Here is a 20807-nt window from a genome sequence, read left to right as displayed (position 1 = left end):
CTTAATTTTCTATTTTGAACTTCTGGTTTTATTCGTTTTTATTTCCAATTGTAAATTCGATTTTAAGGTTTTTTTTATTATTAATTAAAAAAAAATTATTGCATGCATGAATTTTCTTTTCAGGAATTTCAGTTTCATATATTCTAGTTTCAATTTTGTATTTCAAACTTTTTCCGCAACGTTTCAATTTCTCTTTCCAAATTGAATTTTTTTTCTCCAGTATTTTTATTCAGTATATTTATATCTTTCAATTCCTATTATTTACAGTTTTGGTTTTTGTTATTGATTTCCGACATCTTTTAACTCTTAATTTTATATTTTTGACTTCTGTTTTTATCCGTTTTTTTTTCGTTTTTATTTCCAATTGTTAATATGATTTTCGATTATTGCTTGTATGAATTTTCTTTTCTGGGATTTCAGTTTCATACATTTCAGTTTCAATTTTGTTTTAGATTTATGATTAAAAATTGTTCTCTTTTCAAATGAAATTTTCTTCTATGATTTAAATTCTTTTTTATTCTCATCATTTCTTCTAATTAACTTTCTATGTTTATTTCAATGTCCTTATCTTATTTTTTTTTCATATTTATTTTCAATATTTTCATGGTATTTCTATTTTCCTCCAAAAAGTATCATTTTTAAAGTTTTTTTTTTCATTTGTGCTCATTCAATTATCATTTTGCGAAAAAATAAAACAGTATTCCAGTTCACTTTGCAATGAAGAAATGAGTTCAAACGAGACTTTTCAGAAAGTGAACAAATTCGAAAAAAAACGGCAAATTCACTACAATATCCAAACTGAATCGAAAATGAATTGACAAATACGGCCAATCCATATTCAGGTCAATTAAGGCTCTCCGGTTCGGATTACCGGAAGTGGCGAGAGTTGCCTCTGGTGAACACAAAAAAAATGACTCTCCAAAAAAGGACCTTCCACCGCTTGACACAGGCAGAATATCTTCCCTTCTTCTCCGGTCCTCCGGTGGCCTTCAGTGCGTGATAATCCAACTTAAGCTTAATGTTCGAATGATGTTTTCGGGTTTTGTATTTTTTTTTTGTAATCGTTCTTTCCGTTTTCAGTGCAAACTCTCCGGGAGGTGTGCAAACGGTGAATTGATGCGATAATTGAATACCGCCATCCGGTCGATCGCCGGCGCGCTGGTGTTGGTGGCGGTGGTTCTGTGCCAAATGCGGTTCGGTTGATCCAATTGATAGAATCAAGAAGATTTAATACAACAGTAGGCAAACAAGGAAGCAATCGGGCGTTGTTGGTGTTCAATTTAAATCAAATATTTCCCGGTGCAAAACGTCGAAACGAGTGAGAAAATATTGCCGATTTGAAACCGAGCGGTTCTCGTTCGGAAGCGCTGTTTGTCAAACACCTGAAGAAAAAAGAAAAAAAAACTCCAGCCGAAATCGATCAAGGACCGTTTCGTGTTCTACCGGGGAAATCCTGGTATGTGTCAGTGTGTGTGTGTGTGATTGTGAGTGCTCAGTCTGACAGGCCTTGTGATATGGCCATCTAGGATTCGAATAAATGGATTATGCGGAAAATTTGAAAATACGACAAACAGACCATCAATCATCGATGTTGTTGTTGTTGTTGTTGTCGTTTGGTGACGACGGTGGTGTGGAGCAGTAAAACCGGCGTCAGTTTCTTCCGGGTGCAAGATCCTAGCTCCCAGAATTTGGATTATCGATGTGCGAGACCGAACCTTGCTGGAGAAGAACAGGTAAGTGTATTTGCGATGATAAGCAGGCTCTGCTCGACAGACAGACGGATCAGTGCCAAAATCGAACGCGCCAACGTTTCCTTGGCAACGGAAATGAATGTTTGTCGGTTTGGGCGGGGGTATTGATTCGTGCCAGGCGTTATCTCGTTCCTCCTTCCACCGTGGGAAGCCGGTTTCGAGTGATTTATGCTTCGCCACCGTTATCTTTTGTTCCGTCCGCTGTTCGATTGATGTCTTTTTATCCTTTCTTCACTGGTTCGTCCTGCTGGCCAACCATTCAAGTATTTGTATATCACTGTGTCGAGACGTGGAATCTTTGGGTTTCCTATTTTATCTTCAAAGCTTCTGTTCGAGGAAATCCTTGAAGTTGTTTCAAGTACAGTACGGAATCTCCGGAATCCGCACTGAATTGGGATTCTTTTCTTTCCCCCCTCCAGCGAAGGCGAACTATTTAACAACGGGTTTTTTCTTTCTTTGCTTCCGATAACCGTATCTCTCTTGAGTGAAGCACCGAAAAGGGTCTGGCATCGGTTGCACGTGTGCCGGGCCCCCCGGTGGTGGTGGTGGCGTGATTGCGAAAATTGAGTACAATATTGAAGTGATGATTCGTTTTCGTTCATTCTTTTATACCGGGGAATTGATTTCACTCTGTTTGAGGTAGGTCTTGACGAGGGTCGTCCTTGTTTACATATGTGAGCATGTCGGAACCGAATCGATTTGGTGATGGTGGTGTTGCTGTGGTCTGTGTCGATCGGGAAAAGATGGCTTCACCGCTAACCTCGTTCCATCCAAATGGGATTTTACCCAAAACTTAGTAGGCCTGTAAAATTAGTTAACATGACGACCGATTGAAGTGGGACACTTGTTTTTTTTTTTTTGTAGCGAGATCCGACCCTCATTTGTTTACCAACTTCTCCATCAAGAGCAACGCATTTATTCCAGCGCCGATCTAACATTTCAATACCACTTTTGTAGAACGATGTATCTTTTGCCTCAAAATTGGCATAACCTGTTCATTCTTGCGAAATTTCTTACCGGTGAGCATTTTTGTTCAGGTCTGCGAACTGCCAGTAATCGCTGGGAGCCAAATCTGGCAAATACGGTGGATGTGGGAGCAATTCGCAGTTCAATTAATGCAGTTCTGCCATTGATTTGATTGACTTGCGGTCGTTGCGTGTGCAATTTCAGCTTTCAAACGCTCTAATAACGTATTTCCATTCTCAAGATAGTCGATAAATATTACACCACGCAAATCCCAAAATAGCGAGGCCATAACTTTTACAGCCGATTGTTGTGATTTCGGGCGCTTTGGGCGAGGTTCACCAGTTGGTGCTGTCCACTCAGATGACGATCGTTTTGATTCCGGAGTGAAATGATAAATCCATGTTCCATCCATTGTCACATATCGACGCAAAAAAAAACCAGTTTGTTACGTTTAAACATGGCCAAACACTGTATGGAAAAACTGCTGATTACTCGTGCAGATCTTAAAACCTGTTTTCACTAAAGTTCTTGGACTACTAAGTACATACCTGGAACAGCTATAAATAGACAAGTAAGCAATGAGTAGCTCTAGAAATATGAACAGGAAACAAACAAAAATAGATACTATAGTTCTTACTGTGGCACAGTGTAATCACTAAGGACAATTCTTCCAAGTAGTTCTTGGATCTTGGAATATCTCTTAGGGATTAGGGTTATTTACAGTAAAATCAAATAGAATCGAAAAAACCTTTTTTACGCGAAAATTTACGCACTCCGACTTTGCGATCGTAGAATTAGTTAAATTTGAAAATTTCTTCCTAAAATTTCAAATTTACAAAAAGGTGAGTGGGTGATGACAGAGACAGAACCGTATTAGACGTACGTACGTACGAAAAAGGAGCGCCAGGTGCATCTTTTCCAAATGTGGAATTACAGCTGAACCTGGACTTATTACGGACCCAAAAATGGATTTTTGACCGAACATGAATTCGTGACTTGGATTCTGGACCTGAGTTCTGAACCTGGATTCAGATCTTTGACCCTGACATTGATTGATTTGGAACCGGGACTCTGAATACGGATTGTGATCTTGGATTCTGAATTCAGGATCAGTATTCTGGTTCAGGATTACAAACTCAAGTTCTGTACTTGGATTCAGAGCAAGAATTCTTAAATTGGATTCCGGAGCCGAGGTTTCGGACTTGAATCTGGGCCTCGTTACTGTACCGAGAATCTGAACCTGGGTTCAGAATTCTGGTCTGGAATTCTAGAACAGATCTCTGAAGCTGGATTCTGGATTTTTCATATATAGTTTTTTTCACCCCGGCTTCAATCTTTCCGGTCATTCTGGAATTGAATTCTGAACCAGGAATCAGGATCGGAATTCTGGATATGGATTCTAGAAAGGAATTTTGAACTATGTATCGGGATTCAGAATCAAAATTCTGTACTTGGATCTGATCATTTTTTCCTGCAACTAGTTGAGTCCAAGAAATTTGAAACAGATTCTGCGCCTGGATTTTGAACTTAAATTCTCGACCTGGATTCTAGAACAGAATTCTGGACCTTGATTTTGTATTGGGAAGCTGGACGGAGATTCTGGTACTGGATTCTAGGCCGGATTTCTGGACTTGAAATTTGAAATTGAGGTCTGAACTTGAATCTGGACTCGGAACCTACATTCTGAACATAAGGGAATTCCGGGTCTGAATTTTGGACCTAAATACTGACCCCGGATTTTGGAACTGAGTTCTAAAGCCAGGATTCTCGATTTGAACATGGACCTTGATTTCGGACCAGGAGCTGCTTCTGCTTTTAGACCTGGATTCTGCATCAGGAGCGCAATCCTAGGCTTGAATACTGGACTTAGATCTTAGACTTCAATCCTTTACCTGAGTTCAGGTCTTGAATTCTGGAGCAAGATTCTGAACTTTTCTTCTAGAACTGGATTCTTGAAATGAATTGACAATTAGCACTACTAAACCTGGATTGCGTAATTTGATGTCGAACCTGAGCTCTGGACTCGGATTCTGAACATAGATCTTGAGTTCTGGTCCCAGAATCTGGATTCTTAAGGGCCTGAACGTGGATTCTTTAGCGGGAAGTTGGACCTGAGATTGAATTCAGGATCTGGATTCTGGACCGGATTTTGAACCGGGTTTCTAAACCTGAGATCTGGTTCTAAATGTGGATCTTGATTTTGAACCTGGAATCTGAATTCTGAACCAGAGCCTGGATTCGTGACCTAAACTCTGGATTTAAGGGGATTCTGGGCCCGGATTTCGGATGTTTAGCCTTAATTCTAGATTTGTAATCTAGAACTGAATCCTAGAGTCAGAACTATGGATTTGCCCCAGGAATCTGAACCCGAACTCTGAAATTAGGTCTAAATTCTACATCTAGATTCTGAAACTTTTTCTTGGGCCAGGATTCCGAACCTGAATATTGGACCTGAATTTTTATCTTTTTTTCTGAAGCTGGATTTCTGGACCTGGATTTTGAACTTGATTTTGAATTCTACACCAACCTTAATTTGGATTCTGGATCTGATTCTGGTCCTAAATGACTTTGAATCTGATTTCTGTGATTAAATTTCAGGCTGGGATGTAAATTCTGCATCGCGATTCTGGAAAAAATCGGGTTTTGAACCTTGAATCTGAATTCTGAACGAGAGCCTGGATTCGGGACCTAAATTCTAGACCGAGGGGGATTTTAGACCTAAATTTTGAACCTGAATTCTAGAACTGAATCCTAGAGCCAGCACTCTGGATTTGCACCGGAAATCTGGACTAGAGCTCTGAAACTAGGCCTGAATTCTGCATCTAAATTCTGAAGCTGGATTCTGAATCTTTATCTTGGATCAGGATTCTGAATCTGAATTCGGGACTTGGATTTTGGATCTGGACTCTGAACCTGGACTAATAACTTATGTTGGTTTCAATTTTGAATTCTAGATCGATTTTGATCTGGATTCTGGTCCTTGATGACTTCGAATCCGGATTCTGTAATTGAGGCTTGGACGTGTATTCTGTATCGCAGTTCTGGATCTACATGTTTCAGTAATGAACATGAATTTGGATCCGGTATCAAAATCTGAATATCTGGGCCTTGTGATTGGACTTGGAATCTGATTTCCAAACCTGAACCTAGATTTTGAACCTAGATTTTGCACCTGGATTCTGAAACTGAGTTCCGGAGCCAGGATTCAGCATTCTGAACTCGGCCTTGGTTCTTGGTTTCGGTCTTGAAACTGAATTCTGCATTTGGAGCTGGTGCACGATTCTGGGCCTGAATGCCGGAATTGATTACCTGGAACAGATCTAGGGAGTTGGATTTTGAACCTTTTTTCTAAAACTGGATTCTAAACTTTTCTTATAAAGCTGGATTCTGGACCGGTATTCTTGAACTGAGTTGACAACTAGCGCTACAAAACCTGGATTTGATACCGAATCTGACTTCTGGGCCTAGATTTTGAAACTGGATTCAGGATTCGAACTGAGTTCCATAGCCAGGATTCTGGATTCCGAAGCCAGCCCGGGATCTTGATTTCTTCTGCACTTGAACCTGGAGCGTGATTCCGGGGCTAAATCCCAGAATTGAATTCCTGAAACAGATCTCGAGAGTTGGACTCAGAATCTTTCTTCTAAACCAAGATTCTTGAACTGAGATGACAACTTGATGCCGAACCGGACCTCTGGACCTAAATTTTGATACTAGATTCACTATTCGAATTCTGGCCTTGGAACTCAAATTTTGAGCTTCAGCATATTTAATCTGGACCTTATTTTGGACATGTCTCAGTCATGGACCTGAATTTGGTTCTGAATATCTGGGTCTCGATTTTGGACTTGAAATTTGATTTCTGAACTTGGATTTTGAACCTAGATTTTGAATCTAGATTCTGAGACTGGGTTTCGGAGCCAGGATTCTGGATTCTGAACCTAGCCCTGGAGCTTGATTTCCGTCCTGGAACTGAACTCTGCACTTAGAGCACCTGGTGCGCGATTCTGGGCCTGAATCCTGGGCTTGAATTTCCGGAACAAATCTCAGGAGCAGGATTCTGAATCTATTTTTCAGAACTGGATTCCTGACTGGACCACTGGATACTGGGCCAAGATTCTTGAACTGAGTTGAAAGCTTGATGCCGAACCTGACTTTTAGACCTAGATTTTGAACCTAGATAAAGGATTCGAATTCTGTATTCTCGGTCCTGAAACTGAAACGTGATTCTGGACCCAAATCCTGGACTTGAATACCTGAAACAGATCACGGGAGTTGGGTTCTGAACCCTTTTTCTAGAACTGGACTAGGATTGGATTCTAAACCGGGATTTTGGAACTCAGTTTTAGTTTTCAACTGAACCTAGAACTGAGTTCCTAGCCAGCATTCTGGATTCTAAGCCTGATCCAAGAATTCGATTTCGGTCCTGAATCTGAATCTGCACTCGGACATGGAGCGCGATTTTTGGCCTGAATCCTGGACTTGAATATCTGGAACAGATCACGGGAGCTGGCTTCTGAACCCTTATTTTTGAACTGGATTCTCGGTTGGAACTGGATTCTTGACAACTAGCGCAGCTGAAACTGAATTGCGGAATTTGATACCGAACCTGACTTCTGAGCTCAGATTTTGAAACTGGATTCAGGATTCGAATTCCGGACTTGGATTGTGCATTTTCGATCTGGACTTGATTTTGGACATGTTTCTGTAATTGTTCTGAATTTAAATCGGACTTCGATATCGGATTTTCCGGGCCTTGATTTTGGAGTTAGAATCTGATTTCTGAACCCGAACCTCGATTTTGAACCTAGATTTTGCACCTGGATTCTGGAACTAAGTTCCGAAGCCAGAGTTCTGGATTCTGAATCTGGCCTTGGACCTTGATCACCTGGAACGCAATTCTGGGTCTGAATTCTGGACTTGAATACCTAGAACAGATCATAGGAGCTGAATTCTGAACCCTTCTTTTATAACTGGATTCTCGATTGGGACTGGATTCTGGACTGGGATTCGTGAACTGAGTTGACAACTAGCGCTACTGAAACTGATTTGCAGAGTTTGATGCCTAACCTGAATTCTGGGCATAGATTTGGAAACTGGATTTAGGATTCGAATTCTGGACTTAGATTGTGCATTTTTGAACTAAAACTGAATTCAGGATTTGGATTCTGATTCAAAACTTGCACCGGATCTCGGAAGCTAAGTTCTGAGTCAGCGCCTGGATTTGGGACCTTAATTCTAGACTAAGGGGGATTCTGGGCCCGGATTTTGGACCGAAGAGAGCCAAAACTCTGGATTCGGCCTCAAAGTTTGGTCTCGACAAATTTAAAGGTTATGGTATGTTCTATCCTTCTGGTGCAAAATAGCTAGGTTTTCTGTTTTCGAACACCGACATCAGTGTTTTACTTTCCTTACCGAACAGCTATAGCCCTGGGGTGTCCTTTGCTGTATCAAGCACACGTCTCCACATAACTCGGTCCATGGCTGCTCGACGCCAGCCACTCAAGGCACGGATGCTTCTGAGATCACCCTCCACTTGATCGATCCAGCTTGCTCGCTGCGCTCCTCCTCTTCTTGTACCAGTCGGATTAGAATCAAGCACCATTTTCACTGGGCTGTCGTCCGACATCCTCCGTACGATGGGTGGTTCTGTCCTAGCAGCTGTTGCAATTCGTGATTCATACGCCGTCTCCACGTTCCGTCTTCCATCTCCACTCCGCCATAGATTCATAGTAATGAGTATAAAAGTTGAAGTTTGGTTTGCAGTTCGATCAGTTTTGAGAAAGCAACGTTCTCTGGCTTTGGCAGGTTTTCGTCTTAAAAGTCTGGGTAGCTTAACGACATTCCTTTTATGCCGTATGTCATTCGGTAAATCTCATGGGAACAAGTTAATGTTTATTTTATGGTAAAACGAAATCCCCCGAATTGTAACAGGGTTAAACAACTCACACTTGGGAAACCGGAGCAATCGGACCAATCCCTCGGACTTTGAAACGTGATCCGGGTCACAATTCAAAACCATTCAAGTCCCGTCAAAACCCTTTCATCTAAACGAGACCGAAGGAGGAAACTTTAACACACACCCGCACACAATGCCAAGAAAATGGATATGGAAATTTGAAGTCGGTTTGATCTACACCTCTCACCACCCAAAAGGAACAGCGTTGATGAATCAATTGGTGCGGCAAAAAAAAACGCTGTATTCGCCAGCTGGCCGGTGTCCTATTCTAACGTACTTTAAGGCCAAGCCGAAGTATCTCCTTTGAAATATTACACGTTTCACAGCTTCTGCATTAAGACGTGTGCGAAAGAAGACAACAACAACAACACCAGAAAAAAAGACGTTCCATCCTTCGCTTGGCAAACGTTGAACGCGCGGGTATTAATTAGAAGATGTTTATTTATGAGACACGTTGCGCGGCGTCATGGCGTTCGGCTTGGGAAAAGTTTTAGCATTATGCTAGCTAGCTAGCGGGACTAAATTAGTTTGGGCGTTATCGAATGGGATTCGTTTCTGATATGGTTGAAACCTAGACGCCCGAGAATCGGGCTTTTTTTTACGAACCTAAGTTTCTGTTTCCGGCCTTGCTAGTCGGCCCTGACGAGGTCCGGGATTAAGCGCTAATGATAATTAAGTTCTTTCCGGCCCGGCCAGGCGCTGGGATGAATTACAACTAGCGCGGTTATGCGGCAAAAGTTAACATCAGTGGCTCCGTGTAGCAGTTTTTCACCTGTACGTGTGTGGAAAGCGAATCAGATAAAGGCCGAAACAGAAATGCTGATTAACACACCCACCTCGTTTTCCCACCAAAGATACAAACGGATGCGGCGAAGGTCAAATCTCTGACAGGGAAAACGATTCTCTTTTATTGCACACTTGTAAATCTGTTTTATAGCAAATTTGGTGCAGTCGGGCAAAATAGTTTCGCATTGTCGCATGATCGATATCCGGTCCGTGCGAGCCAAAGTGGGCCAGCTGCCAGTAGTTAGCCAATAGTCCAGTCAGTTCCAGCTGTCACATCCCCCGGCGGTCTAGCGGACGAACGAGGTCATCAAGTGGCGTATTTTTATTGCCTGCTTGGAAAGAAGTCGACTTCTCTGCCGCCGCCGCCGCCAGTCCGATTGGGAAGTGAGTGGGCGGCCGAAAAGCAATAAACCGCTGGGCGCACTTACGGACACGTACGTACGGAGGCGCATTATCACCTTCGTTCAGTCCTAGCCCGCCAGAAAAAGGTTCCAAATCGTATTACATCCCGAGTCAGTAGCTGTGAACACGTGAGATCAAACGACGCAATCCGCAATTTTCTTCTTCCTCCACCAGATCTTATCAGACGGAAGGGGGAAATTGTAATCGCTCCACTGGCACTGGCAATTCTCCGTGGAGGAAAACATTCCCGGAATTTCACTCTTTCCGACAAGCAAAAAATTCAAAGCCGAAGGGCTTCACCTGAAGTGGCCAACCACGCACAGCCCGATTCGATTTATCCGCAAACTCACAACCAGCGTCCAGTATTTGTTACTACGCATTTTGACAGTTCCGGCAATCAATTAGCAAGGCCTACTCAGCATCGGAAAAAGCACAATCACATCTCGTTCGTTAAGCGAAGTAACGCCCGTCGGCCAACATCCTTTTTCCGCGTGTGCAGTGAGGGGAGAGTGAGAGAAAGAGTAATTGATACTGACGAGCGAGAGAAGCCTCCCCGCTTTCTCCTTCCACTCCTATCCTTTCTTCGTCTAACAAATCCAAAGCGCTACACGCGTCTCCTGACAAGAAGATAAAAGGCAATTTATATCAATTTCTTTAGTAGAGTGAGCACCGAGTAGCATTTATATTATTGCTCGGTGCCGTTGTTTCCCGGCAGGCAGGCAGGCAGAGGAGTGTTGTAGTTGTTTGGGGTAGCCTCCACCAACCCGAATGCCGGAAAATGCCGCACAATCCTTCGCTAATGGTTTCGTTTTTCCAACGGTTTTCGTCCGACGAAAAACAAAACGAGAAGGTTGTTGTTTTGTGCGGAAAATCAAATGAAAATTTTGCATGGCTCTGTTCGAGAAAAGCAAAATAAAGCAAACAAAATCCGAATTGTTAGTTCTTTTTTATATATATTTTCTTTTGCATTTCTATCTCTATTATTTTCGTGACTAAGCTTATGAGCGAGGAAAATGAACTCGAGGGAAAAAAACGAACAAAAATACCGACGGCATTACGGTTAAAAATAATACCTATCGATTTCAGCAGGACAGGGTCGTCCTGTTTTATATTTGTTTATTTTTTTTCTGTTTTTGACAGTACGCCGGAACGGTTAGCATCATCTTGTTTGGCAATCAGCTGAAAGCTAATTCGTTTGAGTGAACTTCATTTTTTTTCCTGGCACAATTCGCAGATGGAACCCGTCGTTGGGTTGTGACAAATTGAAAATAATGAAAAAAATATTTCATTTTTTATACTTCATTTTTTTTTTGTTGGGAACAAAACTCGAGACGTGCTCTCCGGTTGTTAGTTTTGAATTGCTTCGTACGACGAGTCGGAGACGGAACGAAAAAAAAGTAAACGGCTTCATCAACTTAATGTCAACGTTTAAACTGAACTGCTCAGTTGCACTGACAGTTCAGTGTGAGCTGTTCGGCACTGGTATGTCGATAACGAAACACACAAAAAAAAGGAATACACAGAGGTCTTTATCACGTGGATATTTTTATGCGTTTTGTTCCGAATTTACGTCGTAGTTTTTCCCGGATTTCCGAACCTACGCGTTTTTTTTTTCTACGTGGATTTCCGAATTGATGCAGTTTTCTTGTTTCGTCTTAGAAATGCATGAAACGTCGAGATGTGGTGTTATCCCGAAACATCAGATCTCGACGTTTTATGCTTTGCTAAAACATTTGTCATGAAAGATTCTGAAGACAGGAACTCTTAGAGCTTTTGTTAGAGTCATGGCACCTTGAACTCTTGAAGTGATTGACGCTTGAAATCTTAGACATCGTTTCCAGTTTATATCTGTTTATTCAGTCCCGGTTTAAATTTTAAATTGTTGTCGTTTACCGGAGCGTTCTTTTACATTTGGAGTGTTGGAACTTTTAATAGCTGGGCTTGGAGTCATGAACTCCTGGTGTTTCAGAATTTTTAACTCTTGAAATCTTGCCTTTAAAAATCCAAGACACCATGCTTCCGAGAATTCGGGACTCCAGATGACAAGAAGACAGAAATTCTTGATCTTGCAGTCCCGAATTCTTCGAAGCGTGGTATCATGGGGTTTCAAAGTCTTCGAGATCTAGATAATTCAAGACTCTTGTAGTTTTGAACTCTTGAAAGCTTGGACTATTAAATCATTAGAATCTCAAATTCTTAGAATCTTGAACCCTTGGAGTCTTATACTGATGGTATCTCGAGATCTGGGGGTCTGGTATTTTGGACGTTTTGACCTTTTAGATTCTTGGATTTTCAGTGTCGGAGCTCTTAGGCGTTAACCTTGGAGGTTTAGAGGCTTTGAACTTTGGATTCCAGGAGCGTTGGACTATTTGACCCCCCAAGCAGTGCTGCAGTCTCGGACTTTTGGAATATGAATATGAATGTCTCGCACTCTTGGAAGAATGGTCTTCGGTCGGTTTGGCTCTTGAATTTTCCAGAGACTTGGACAAAGTTTTGGTGTCTTGGACTTTGACTTTTATTAATTCATAGACATATAGACTTAAAAATCTTTGATTTCTATAAAGATTCTTGTACTTTTGGAGTCTTCTTGGACTCTTCGAGTCGTCTTGGATTGTTAAAATCATCTTGGACTAAACTCTTGAAGTCTTCCTGGACTCTAAAAGTCTTGTTGGACTCTCGTAGTCCTCTTGGACTCTTTGAGGCGTTTTGAATTCTGTAAGTTACCTTGGACTCTTCGAATTGTTATACTCTTTTCGACTCGTCTTGGACTCTTTGAGTCTTCTTGGACTCTTGAAGTATTCTTGAACTCTTGTAGTTTTCTTGGACGCTTGAAGTCGTCTTTGACCTTTTAGATTCTTGGATTTTCAGTCTCGAAACTCTTAGGCTATTGGTCGTTGGACTATTTGACTCTCCAAGGAGTGCTGCAGTCATGTACTCGTTAAGTCTTGAACTCTTGGAGTCTCGGACTTTTGGAATATGAAACTATGTCTCGCACTCTAGGAAGCATGGTGTTCGGTCGGTTTTGCTCTTGAATTTTTCAGAGACTTTAACAAAGTTTTGGTGTCTTGGACTTTGCCTTTTATTAATTCATAGACATATAGAGATTTAAAAATCTTGGATTTCTATAAAGATTCTTGTACTTTTGGAGTCTTCTTGGACTCTTCGAGTCGTCTTGGATTCTTCGAGTCGTCTTGGATTCTTAAAATCATCTTGGACAAAACTCTTGAAGTCTTCCTGAACTCTAAAAGTCTTGTTGGACTCTTGTAGTCCTCTTGGACTCTTGGAGGCGTTTTGCATTCTGTAAGTTACCTTGGACTCTTCGAATTGTTATGCTCTTTTCGACTCATCTTGGACTCTTGGAGTCGTCTTGGACTCTTGGAGTCGTCTTGGACTCTTGAAGTCTTCTTGCACTCGTGTAGTCTTCTTGGACTAGTATTGGACTCTTGTAGTCGTCTTGGACTGTTGAAGTCTTCTTGGACTTTTGAAGTTTTCTTTGACTACAGAAGTCTTCTTGGACTCTAGCAGCCTTTTTGGATTCATGAAGTTTTCTTGGATTGTTGAAGTCCAATTAGTCTCTTGAAGTCTTCCTGGACTCTTGAAGTCGTTCTGGATTCTTGGTTTCTTGGACTCTTTAAGTCGCCTCTTTAAGTTTTTCTAGAGTTTTGAAGTCGAATATTGAAGTATTGTTGTACCCCTCAAGTATTCCTAGACTTGAAGCCTTCTTGGATTCTTCAAGTTTTCTTGGGCTCAAGAAGTCTTCTTGGACTCTTGGAATTGTCTTGGACTCTTACAATCTTCTTGGACTCTTGAAGTCGTTTTGGATTCTTAGAATCCCCTTGGACTCTTGAAGTCTTCTTGGACTTTTGAAGTCTTCTTGGACTGTTGAATTCTTCTTGGATTCTTGAATTCTTGTAGTTTTCTTGGACTCTTGGAGTCATTTTGGGCTCTTGGAGTCATCTTGGGCTGTTTGAATCGTCTTGGACGCTTGAAGTCGTCTTGTACTGTTGAAGTCGTCTTGGACTCTTGGAGTCTTCTTGGATTTTTGAAGTCTTCTTGATTTGCTGAAGTCCTCTTGTAGTCTTCCGGGACGCTTGAAGTCTTTTTCGACTCTTGGCGTCGTCTTGGATTCTTCAAGTCGTCTGGATTCTTGGAGTCTTCTTGGACTTTTGGAGTCTCTCAAACTGAACTATTGAACTATTCTTGTAGTGAAGTCTTATCGTACTATTGAAGACTTCTTGAACTTTTGAAGTCGTTTTGGATTCTTAGAATCCCCTTGGACTCTAGAATTCTTCTTGGACTCTTGAAGTTTTCTTGAACTCTTGTAGTTTTCTTGGACTCTTGAAGTCTTCTTGGACTCTTGGAGTCATCTTGGGTCTTGGACGCTTGGAGTGGTCTTGTACTGTTGAAGTCGTCTTGGACTCTTGGAGTCTTCTTGAACTCTTGAAGTCTTCTTGATTTGTTGAAGTCCTCCTGAAGTCTTCCGGGACGCTTGAAGTCTTTTTCGACTCTTGGCGTCGTCTTGGATTCTTCAAGTCGTCTGGGCTCTTGGAGTCTTCTTGGACTTTTGGAGTCTCTCAAATTGAATTATTGAACTATTCTTGTAGTGAAGTCTTCTCGTACTATTGAAGACTTCTTGAACTCTTGGAGGTGTTTTGGACTTTTCGAGTCGCCTTGCACTATTCGAGTCATCTTGAACTTTTGGAATCTTCTTAGACTCTTGAAGCCGTCTTGGACTTTTGAAGTCTTCTATGACTCTTGAAGTCTTGTAGGTTTCTTGGAGTATTTAAATCTTCTTGGAATCGTCATGGACTCTTGGAGTCTTGTGGGAATCGTCATGAACTCTTCGAGTCTTTTTGGACTTTTGGAGTATCTTGTACTCTTCGAGACTTCTAGAGTTATTGAGATATTCTTGTACTCTTAAAGTCTTCTTGAACTCGTGAAAACTTCTTAGACGCTTGGAAGCGTTTTAGACTCTTCAAGTCGTCTTGCACTTTTCTAGTCATCTTGGACTTTTGTAATCTTCTTGGATTCTTGAGGTCGTCTTGGTCTTTTGAAGATGTCTTGGACTCTTGAAGTCTTCTTGGACTCTTCGAATCTTCTTAGACTCTTCGAATCGGCTCGGATTCTTCGAGCCGCCTTACTCTTTTTGACTCGTCTTGGACTTTTGGAGTCGTCTTCCACTTTTGGTGGTTTTACCTTTTGTTATAATTTTAAAAAATAGGTATAGAATTCGCTCAAACTTTAGAAAAATTTTCCGAGGCCCGAAGGGTCGAGTGTCATATACCAATCGATTCAGCTCGACGAACTGAGCAAATGTCCATCCGTGTGTGTGTGTTTGTGGGTCTGTATGTGTGTTGTCAACAAAGAGATCGAGATCTCAGAGATGGCTGGACCGATTTTGATAAAACCAATCGCGTCCATTTTTACCGGAGATATCGATATTTTTGTGTAAGCAATTTCGTGTGTTTCGGAACAAAGTGAAACACGATTTTCAATGCTTATTTATGCAATTGTTTCTTAGCACCTAAAGGACTATGCACAGGACTATTTTTTCATGACGTTCTCGTCATTACACATTTTCATCTATAAAGGCGGGGATCTAGCAATTTTTTATATTTAAATTTTAAATTTCATCAAATGGCCGGCTAATCAGTCACGGAAAAGTGAGTTAAAAAAATAAGTGAGAAACTACGAAGTTCATGGAAAGCCACAAAACATGCTATCCTTGGGTAGGACCAAATTAGATGCTAATTTCAACTGAATATCTTGTATTACCACTTTTATGGGCTCAGGCCAGCAGGTCGCGTAAAACGACGTGGCTTGCTGTGCGTATTACATTTCTCTCCATGCTCTCTCGCAAATGTGCAAAATGACTCACGATGTGGCCGGGTGGCCAAGAAAATTTTGATATTTTCGGTTACAAGTTTGACTACATCACATTAAATCCAAGACAGCTGCCGCTTGTTTGGCAGCCTTTTTGAGCCGATTTTATTTCTCTCTCATGTTTCGTTGCGTTACCAGAAAACTGGAGCGGAAAACAATGGCGCCGCCATAGAAATCGACTTGCCATCACAAAAAATAACATTCACTTCATTTTTATCGCGACAACATTTATGTTTTCATGCACTAATCGCATCTAAATTAAATTATCTAGACATTGTCAGGATGGATTTTTGATCCATGCCTTTGAAGGCGAGATATTCAATGAACAAGTTGAAAGTTGCCGTTTACAGCTATGCAATTCTTCCTTCAGAAAAAAAGACTTTCCCAACCGCTCAAGTCAAACAATCATTCTGAAATTTTCACAGAGTAATCTAAACTAATTTTCTAAGAGATTGTCAGTTGGGTTTTTTGATATTCGTCACCGTTTCTGAGAAAATCAGATTTGAAGCGTGAAAATAACCTTCTAAAACGCCCTAAAACAAACTGGCTTCAGCCCTTAATGAGCAGTATCTTCTTAAAAGTTCGCAAACTATTAGACTTTCTCTCAATCCACAGTTCTGCCTGAGTTCTCCGTGAAACATTTCGATCGCCCCATGACTAAAGGGCCTAACTGCAAGTGCTACTTCTTTTTCTTTCATGAATTACCAGATTGATTTTATATTTGAAGCTTAACTCTTCGCATAAGTTCCACACCAAAACAGCTTCGTATGAATCGAAAGAGAAAGCAACCAAAGAGAGGCTGCAATTTTCTCCGACGTCGATTCAGCCTGTAGACCAATCTAATTCACTTGTCAGTCATCAATAAGGTGGCATTCGGTCGGATATTTCATCCGTTGCTTGCTTGCGCGTGTGTGTGTGAGAGTACGAATATGAAAAAATCCAGACATGCTTCATGGAATCCTTTAACAAACGAGTGAAGCAAAACGGCACCAGGGAGAAAAAAAAACAAACGGCCGATGGAAAGAAAAACCTGACATAAAACCCTCGGTCAGTAGTAGCCGATCCGGTCGACCGAGGTTCCGACCCATTTGCGTGTGTCCAACGCAGTGACCGTCGTCGTTCGTCTGTCAGTCAGTTCAAAGACGGGGAAAGCAGGAAAAAAAAAACTCCATCTGCTACCAAGCCTCGGCGGCTGTCACGGGTTGTGTGCGATAACAAGAAAAACCGTCAGTCAGTCCTTTGGGGAGCCGTCGGCTAACGACCTTTCGGAAAATGCAGAATCCTGTTGGAAACTCTAGATCTCTAGAAGCGTCGAAGAGAAAAAATAAAAGAAAAAGAATACACATTCTTTGTCATTCAAATTCAAGGATTCTTTCATTTATTCAAAAGAATGTACCTAATGAGTTTGCTAAAAGTTTAACATTTCCGGGAAAAGTTCACCGCTCGTAGCGACAATTTTCTGTCTCCGGTCGTCGTCTTCGCCATCGTCTTTATGCCCGCGTATCGCGTATCGTTCTGACATGGGGATTTTGGATTTTTCTTTGCCTGAACACTCTCGGAATGGAACGCGAACGCAAACGGTTTCAACTTGTCACTGTTATTGTGTGCCCCCTCCTCCCTGCAACGAAACTGTCATGCATGTTCGAGCAATGGAGACGAAGAGATCGGACAAGCCGAGGTTTGATAGCGACAGAAAAAAAGATACTGCCTTTTCGTATGATTGTCATGCGAATTGAAATAAAAATTAGGCGTGATTTGCTGCCTCCCTTCCGCAAGGTATTCTCCTTGTCCCTCTGATTTTTTTCGCTTCTACCTTGAACATGCAATATGTTGCAAGCAATGTGTTATGCAATCTGATGCCCAGAAAAAAATTCCCCAGCAGAACCCCGATCTAGCTAGTTTCTTTGAGTGCCGACGGCGCTGCTCCACTTCGTCACGGAGTCGGTAATAATTCAGTCAAGCGTTCATAAATTTCATAATTACATTATACTCGAGTATATTATTATGACGTTGTTGGAAAAGAAGGGATTTCGGAAGCAGCGAGAGTTTTTACTCTTCAGGCTGGCATCTGTTTTGTTCGGTAGCAGTAACTCCTCGAGCTCGGGCGGGTGGTGGAATAACGAGAAGGGGGTTTGAGTATGTAAGATTATGAAAATGGGTGACCAGCTGTGGGGTGAGTGGAGACGAGTAGTAGAAAAAAAAACGGAAGCTGAAAGCGTCTACATTACTTCTACTCGGTATCAACAACACTTGAGTGAAAATGTGGGCGAAAAGAGATTCATTTTATTAGTCCCCGAAGGATTAACTTGTTGGAATATTCTGGAAATTTAACCGGCAAAGGATTTTGACACGCGGCGAAATTGAATATGAGAATTAGTTTAGGATAACGAAATTCACCCGTCCCATCATTTTTGTCGTGAATGCGGCTTACATACTTTTCAAAATTTACCATCTGAAAGAGTGATAAGTTTTCGATCGTGAATATTTCTTGTTGTATCTTGAGCTCTCAGTATCAAAAATTCAGTTCAGTATTGAATCAATCCACACAGTAAGCAGTTCTGCTGCGGGACGTTCGCAGAGCGAGTTTCGCTTCAAACGAAAAGTGGACAGATGTAATCTAAAAAACTATAGAGATTACTTCTTTGACAATCGGAGGTAAAAATCATCATTCAGTAAAAACCATTCAAGCGAAGAGGTTGTGTTTCGATTGTACTGGCTCGTGAGTTAACGGCTGCTACCGAGACAATTCTAAGCTTCAGGTAGTTAAACTGCCCATAGCAAACGCAATATTCGGGGCGTTTCCCGACTGGAAAGCTAGCAACGAAGGCCATCCCGTTCATACGCACAGAGGTGTAGAGACACAGAGGTGCGAGAGCATAGAAGTGACGAGTCACAGAGGTGCCATCGCATAAAGGTGCGAAGACGAAGGGGTGCAAAGGCACAGAGGTGCTAAAGCAACCCAGTGCTGATCTACCAGGTACCAGAATTTGTACGCTGCGTAGGATCAAAAGAGACGGCATATATCGCGAGGTGCTACACTGCAAGCATCGCATTTGATCGCCACCAAGAGCAAAAGCACTGTACCTGGGGTCAGGTACAGCAAGTGCAGTGGTGTTCACAACGACGGCAGAGCAACTGAGATAGCAGTAAACGACAGAAGACTGCCAATTGGAAACAGCAAAAGACTGCCAATTGGAAATCGTTGGAAGAGCTTCACGTCGTTCTTCACGATAAAGGAACAGAGACATCAGCTACAAGGTAGATTTAATTTAATTTATTTTTTATTTCTTATATCTGAAATTTTACTAAACATAAGTTTTTATTTTGGTATTATTAATTTACAAAAAAAATTTAATGTAATGGATGATCTCATGGAAGATCATCCGAATCCGATTCCGGATACTAGTAAAAGTTTAAATACTCCGAGGGCTAAACATTATCCACAGGGTACCACTGGGCCATGGATAGTCTATCTTCGAAAAAAAGAAAAGATTTTAAACTTGATGCAAATTACAAAGGATTTGACATCACATTTCTCTGAAGTTAAAGAAATCTGTAAGGTTAATAGAGATAAAATTCGAGTTGTAGTTAACGACTTGAAACAGGCAAACGATATAGTAACCTGTAAATTATTTGCTATTGAATATCGAGTTTACATTCCATCGAAGGAGGTAGAAATTGACGGTGTTGTGACTGAAGCAAGTCTGACAGCAGATGATTTACTTAAAAATGGAGTTGGCCGTTTTAAAAACTCCATGCTTGAGGGAGTTAAGATACTCGAGTGCAAACAATTGTACTCAGCATCTATTGTCGATGGAAAAAAGTCTTATCGTCCCTCAGATTCGTTTCGCGTAACATTTGCCGGATCTGCATTGCCTAGCCATGTCTATATCGATAAAATTCGTCTTCCTGTTCGGCTTTTCGTACCGCATGTTATGAATTGCACGAACTGTAAAAAATTCGGACATACAGCTACTTACTGTAGTAATAAGTCCAAATGTATCAAATGTCAAGGGCCTCATAAGGATAATCTTTGCGATAAAGATTTTGAAAAATGTGTTTATTGTGGGGAAAGCCCTCATGATGATCTTTCAGTGTGCGCTGCATTTAAGCTGCGTAAAGACAAAATGAAGCTTTCTTTAAAAGCACGGTCTAAGCGCACATATGCAGAAATGCTCAAAACGGTCATACATGTCTCCCCTTTGGAAACCGAAAACGGTTTTTCAAATCTTGCGGAGCCAGAGGAATCTGACTCTGACGGAAATAGTGAAGATACCTCGTTTGTCACTCCTCAAGGGTCTGTTAAGAGGAGATTAACAAACCACAAAATACCAAAAAAGACACCTAAAATTATACCTTCAAAAAAAGATCCCCGTGTTAAAGCTAAAAAGCCAAATTTAAAACCAAAAACTGTGCCTCCTGGTTTGTCAAATTCACAAACCAATCCAGGAACTAGCTCAAGAAAAGACAATAATCCAGTGGGCTCCATTTCACATTCACCAACAGGATTACTGAAATTTTCGGAAATTGTAGAATGGATTTTCGCTGCATTCAATATTTCTGAACCTCTAAAGACCATCATAACAGCATTCCTTCCAATAGCTAGAACTTTTTTGAAACAGTTATCAGCTCAATGGCCAGCTCTTTCAGGTTTTGTATCATTTGATGGATAATTTATCATCCGCCGCAAATGATTCAATCACTGTCCTGCAGTGGAATTGTCGAAGCATCATGCCAAAACTTGATTCATTTAAAGTTTTGTTGCATAGTCAAAAATGTGATGTATTTGCTTTGTGCGAAACATGGCTTACATCAAACATAGCCTTAAATTTTAATGACTTTAACATTATACGTCTCGACAGAGACTCCCCGTATGGTGGAGTGCTTTTAGGAATTAAGAAATGTTATTCCTTTTATAGATTAAACATTCCTTCGACTTCTAGTATAGAAGTTGTTGCTTGTCAAATAAACATTAAAGGAAAGGACATTTGCATTGCTTCGGTATATATTCCTCCAAGAGCTCAAGTTGGACAACGACAGCTTAATGAAATTGTCGAAGC

General features: G+C 41.2%; 1 protein-coding gene across 5 annotated transcripts in view; it reads left to right on the top strand.

Annotated features, from left to right (window-relative positions):
- Nucleotides 1-20807, top strand: part of LOC131433108 (hemicentin-1) — a 406910-nt gene that overhangs the window by 6486 nt on the left and 379617 nt on the right. For all 5 annotated transcript variants that reach the window (XM_058599958.1, XM_058599949.1, XM_058599927.1 and 2 more), the window contains exon 2: nt 1081-1733. The gene's annotated coding sequence lies outside the window, so the exon portion shown is untranslated. The remainder of the gene's footprint in view (nt 1-1080; nt 1734-20807) is intronic.

This window comes from Malaya genurostris, chromosome 1 (genome assembly GCF_030247185.1).
Source record: "Malaya genurostris strain Urasoe2022 chromosome 1, Malgen_1.1, whole genome shotgun sequence".
Lineage (NCBI taxonomy): Eukaryota > Metazoa > Arthropoda > Insecta > Diptera > Culicidae > Malaya > Malaya genurostris.
This window is presented reverse-complemented; position numbering and strand designations above follow the sequence as displayed.